Consider the following 6,000-nt stretch of genomic DNA (forward strand, 5'->3'; position numbering starts at 1 on the left):
ACCCCATGAAAAAGTCTGCTTTTGTTTATAAATATTATATACCAAATCTCAAATATATAGAGAGGTACACACCTTTTTGGGAGTTGTGGCTTGAACAGCTTCTGATGTTTCACAGAAAATTATGTCAAAATTCAAGTGTAAGAAGATGCAGAAGTACCATTCTCATGAAGAATGATTAAATTTTTCATAGCAAAGTAACTAACTCCTCTAATAATCACCTTCTAGATGCAGAAGTTCCTCTACTAGCCTCCTTTGTGTGAGAAAGGATGCACGGAAACCTGGTGGGGAGGGGGACGGGAGGGCATAGTGGGAAAGATGCTGGGAAGTATGGAGAAAACCACTGATGTTGAAGAGCAGCTTGACTAAAGGAAGTCTCTGACTTCTGTCCCCAACTCCTTGGATGCTGGTCTCCCTAAAACTCTGCAGATTCTGAGTATTTTTCCTTTTCTAACAAAATTTTCAAAAGACATAATGAAAGATGCAATTATACTATGATTTAGAATGTACCTTATTTTGTGAATATGCCACTTTTACTATTTTCCAATTTAGACTGTACTTTCGGAAGAATGTGAGCCTTTTGGCCACAAACACACAAATCACAAAATTACACATTTTAATACAGTACATTTTTCCAAGAAAGACAAATGATTTTTGAAACTGTTTTCCCCATTACACAAATAGGAAAATAATATATTTAATGAACTTGTATCCTATTTAAGGTAAAATGTAAATAATACCAAAGAAATAATACTAAGTACTGTATCTTTGATTTCTTTTCCTTGTCCTGTCATTATCCCTATATATTATGGTGTTTTACCATCTTGATTACCTCTAAATAGCTAGGAATTTTAGAAGGTACCATCTATAATAACAAAAATTCCATATAAAAGTTTGATGATAACACTGTCATCCAAATAATATGAAAAATAAAAATAGTTTAGCAATTCTGCGCTAATAAGTGTTGGTGAGGATGTGGAGAAAAGGGAAACCTTGTGCACTGTTAGTGGGAATGCCCACTGCTATCGGCACTATGGAAAACAGTATGGAGCATCCTCAAAAAATTAAAAATAAAATTATCATAAAATCCAGCAACTCCACTTCTAGGTATTTTTCCCAAAGAAAATGAAAACACTAACTTGAAAAGACATATGCACCCCTATATTTGATTGCAGCATTATTTATAATAGCCAAGACATGGAAGCAACCTAAATGTCCTTCGAGAGACAAATGGATAAAGAAGATGTGGTATGTATATACACAATGGAATATTACTCAGCCAAAAAAAAGGGGGGGGCATGAAATCCTGACTTTTGTAACAACATGGATGGACCTAGAGGGTATTATGCTAAGTGAAATAAGTCAAAGACAAATGCCATATGATTTCACTTACATGTGGAATCTAAGAAAAAAAAAAATGAATGAACAAACAAAACAGAAATAGATGCATAGATACAGAGAACAAATTGATGCTTGCCAGAGCAGGGGGCGTGGAGGAATGGACAAAATACGTGAAGGGAATTAAGAGGTATAATCTCCCAATTATAAAATAAGACATAGAGATGTAATGTACAGCATAGGGAATATAGTCAATAATATTGTAACAACTTTGGTGACAGGTAGTAACTAGACTTTTTGTGGTGAGTATTTCATAATGTATATAAATGTCAAGCCATTGTTACACATCTGAAACTAACACAATATTATATATGTCAATTATTCTTCAATAAAAAAATAAGTTTTTGACCAGTTTCTATTATCACCATCATAAAATGAACTAGGATATAAGGATAAATCTGAGGTTTTATCCAAAAATATTACAATTTTGTTTCAAGAATTTAGACATCAATACTTTAAAGTTTGGCAGAGTGCAGGGACAAATAATTTCTCAGTGTTGTCAGCTACTGGACTAAACCTGCAGACACTATACATATTTGATACTATAAAACACACAAGTTCAAGTGGAGTCTATAATAATCATTTTAATAAGTTGTTTTAAGTTTTATCCTCCATTTAAAGGTTGTTTTGGGATTTAATGGGTCAGAAGAAAGTATGTTTTCACCACCACTTTTTTTCCCTAACACTTTCTTTGTATACTTTGTGATGAAGAGGATTCATCAAGTATATTGTAATAAATTATTATGACTACCAATTACCACAATAATAATGTATAATAGACAATCACAAAACCTCAGGGGCATATAACTGCTACCTTTATTTATCTGTTAAGTCTGTGGGTAATTTAGGCTGGGATCAGCTGGGCTCCCTCACAGGCCCAGCAATTGACTCTGAGTCATGTGAAAAAGGATGGACAACTGGAAAGCTGGGCTGTGCTTCGTCTCATCCTCCAGCAGCCTAGCCCAGGCACGTTCTAATGATGAAGGCAAAGGGAGGAAGTGGAAACATTGTGTTTTTTCAAGTCTAACATCCCATTGGCAAAGCAAGTCACATGGCCAAACTTGTAATCAATAAGCAAAGAAATCAAATCTGACCTTTTAGTGAAACTGTAGAGTCAGATGGTAACAGAGTATGAATACAAGAGGTGGAGAAGTGAGACCATTAATGCAACTGTTCTAGGACAGTTCACTCACTCTCTGACCATAATCACATCCCTTCCACATGCAAAATACATTCACTCATCCCAGGATCCCCAAAGTTCTCATACAATCACAGCATCAGCCCTCAAGTCTAGGATTTCGTGATATACGTCAGGTCCAGATGCAGCTCCTCTTGATCCAGAGATCTATGAAATAAAACGACAAGATGACAATGCCCCTCTGCCTACACACACACACACACACACACTATATAATAATTAAAAGAGAATAGAATAACCACAATAAATAGTTCGCTGGAAGGGGGGAAGAAATGGAAGCATATAGTCGCTGGTTCCTAACAATTCTGATCACCTACTGGGCCTACCTCTCTGGCAACGGGGAAATGTTTCCTGATTGGAGCCCAATCTCTAATTGCATTCTGGGAGTTGCTCCCTGACTCACTGCTCCCCATAGCTTTTTGTTATACTATCTGAGATGTCATGTCCTTCTTTTCCCATCCTTGTTAGCAGCTGAGTGACTTTCTCAAGCTGCTTCCTGCCAAAGACAGTCAAGGGCCAAGAGACATTTTTATAGCAGGATCATCTTTTAGTTTAGCCCAAGCAGTTGCTGTTTTTGCTAGTACCACTTTCTTTAAAATTTTTGAGCTTCCTTGTCTGGTTGTGGTCCATCACACACCCAAAAGCCGTACCTATAATTGGTAGCAATATATGCTTCTTTAGATTTTCTTACTGCTACTTTTGGATCTGGGTTCTGTGGGACCACCCCCTTGGCTTTTGTCCACCTGAGAAGATCTACTCAGTACCCACCTTAACTCAGAGGTCTTATCAAAATATCTGATGGTTACAATCTTGATTTGATGTTTGATGTGTGCCCATGTCTTACTTTGAGACTTTGCTAGTGGAGCTGGCTGGAAATAAGACAACAGTTTCCTCCCTTTCTTCTTCCTTCTTAGCTCAACTCTTTCTTGTAAGAGTACTTTAGCCTACGCAGCTAAAAACCACCAGGTGGCACTTTCTTCGTTTTGCCTGGAGACGTCCTTGCCCAAAGCCAAAAGTTCATTAGGTTTATTTCCTGTTTTCTAAGATAGCACAAACAGCTGTTTTATCAAATGCGTCATAACAGCTTCTTTTTTTAAAAAAATTTTTATTGTTGTTAATCACCATACATCATTAGTTTTTGATGTAGTGTTCCATGATTCATTGTGCATAACACCCAGTGCTCCATGCAGAACGTGCCCTCTTTAATACCCATCACCAGGCTAACCCATCCTCCCACCCCCCTCCCCCGCAACAGCTTTTTTTTTTTTTTTTTAAAGATTTTATTTGACAGACACAGTGAGAGAGGGAACACAAGCAGGGGGAGTGGGAGAGGGGAGAAGCAGGCTTCCCGCGGAGCAAGGAGCCCGATGCGGGGCTCGATCCCAGGACCCCGGGACCATGACCTGAGCCCAAGGCAGACGCTTAACGACTGAGCCACCCAGGCGCCCCCCCCCCTCCGCAACAGCTTCTTAATAAAGCAGTTTCCTCACCATTACTCCAGCCTCAGTGAACAGTTTTCTCACCTTGCTACCGTCCAAAAGCCAACAGCATATACTTCAGGTTTTTGTTGTACAGTTCCCCACCTTCAGTACCAACTTGGGTAGCTGTAATCTATTACTCAAATAATGCCACAACACAAATAACCACATTTTTTAAAAAAGATTTTATTTATTTATTTGACAGAGAGAGACAGTGAGAGCGGGAACACAAGCAGGGGGAGTGGGAGAGGGAGAAGCAGGCTTCCCACGGAGCAAGGAGCCCGATGCAGGGCTCGATCCCAGGACCCTGAGATCATGAACTGAGCCAAAGGCAGACGCTTAACAACTCAGCCACCCAGGCACCCTTAACCACACCCAGGCGCCTCTAACCACACATTTTTTTGTTGACTCAAAAAGAATGTATGTTCGGCGCCTGGGTGGCTCAGTCGTTAAGCGTCTGCCTTCGGCTCAGGTCATGATCCTGGGGTCCTGGGATCGAGTGCCGCATCGGGCTCTTTGCTCCGTGGGAAGCCTGCTTCTCCCTCTTCCACTCCCCCGGCTTGTGTTCCTGCTCTCACTGTCTCTATCAAATAAATAAAATCTTTTAAAAAAAAGAATATATGTTCATCATAAAGTTATTGAATAATTGCACCCTTTCAATATCCACAGTAATTCAATCTTTTAAAATATTTATTATTGAAGTACAGTTGACATATGAGGTTATATAAGTTTCAGGTGTGCAATATAGTGATTCAACAATTCTATACATTACTCAGTGCCCACCATAAGTGTAGTCACCATCTGTCACCATGCAACGTTATTACAATATTATTGACTATATTCCCTATGCTGTACTTCTCTTCTCTGTGACTTATTTTGTAACTGGAAGTTTGTATCTCTTAATCCCCTTCACCTATTTCATTCATTCCCCAACTCCCTCCCCTTTGGCAACCACCAGTTTGTTCTCTATAATCTATGAGTCTGTTTTCTTTGTTTTATTTTTCAGTTTCCACTATAAATGAAATCATATGGTACTAGTCTTTCTCTGCCTGACTTATTTCACTTAGCATAATACCCTTTAGGTCTGTCCATGTTTTCACAAATGGCAAGATGTAGTGCTTTTTTTATGGCTAAGTAATAATCCAGTGTGTATACTGTATACATACACACCCCCCCCACATCTTCTAATTATCAATCTCTTTCCCTATTCAATAATTTGAAAATTGTTTTCTATGTAAAATTAGCAGTTTTGACACTCATCATTTACTGCAACATTTTACTTTGCAATAACAATTACAAATTTATACTCTGATGGAATTGCAAGAGAAAGCTCATGAGATTTTTTTGGTTATATCTGGAAAGCTTACTTTATATTTAAACTGAATACTTAGATGCTAATAATAAATTTAAATATGACTTATTTTTGTGACTAGAATCATTAACAATGATTAGATATGATGGCAACCTATATAATCATATGGTAATTTCATGCATTATTTCAGTAAAGCCACAAATGATGCTAAAGTAGTTGATTATTCAACTGCCCAAAAACCAAATAACTGAATTTGGCTGAATACCAAGACTAAAGCTAAACTTTGGTATCCCTAGTTAAATAATACAGATACTGGAAGCGTATGGCTCCCCATTCTTTTTACTGCTAGAGTGTTATATCAAAAAAGCTGATGATACTTAATTAGAATACTATAATCTGGCTAAATCTAAATATTCTATCAACTTCTCAGGTTTTTCTACTTCAATATATCTGTATCCCCATAAGTTTGGTTCAGATAAATCAACTGCAGGATGAATTTTATCACAGTTCAGGTTTGTAATATGATATAAAAAATTGCCACTATGACACAAACATATTGTAGTAACCACTTTTTAAAAATTCAATAGTAATTTATATAATATATAATTATTTTATAA

This window comes from Neomonachus schauinslandi, chromosome 14 (assembly GCF_002201575.2).
Source record: "Neomonachus schauinslandi chromosome 14, ASM220157v2, whole genome shotgun sequence".
NCBI classification, from domain to species: Eukaryota; Metazoa; Chordata; class Mammalia; order Carnivora; family Phocidae; genus Neomonachus; species Neomonachus schauinslandi.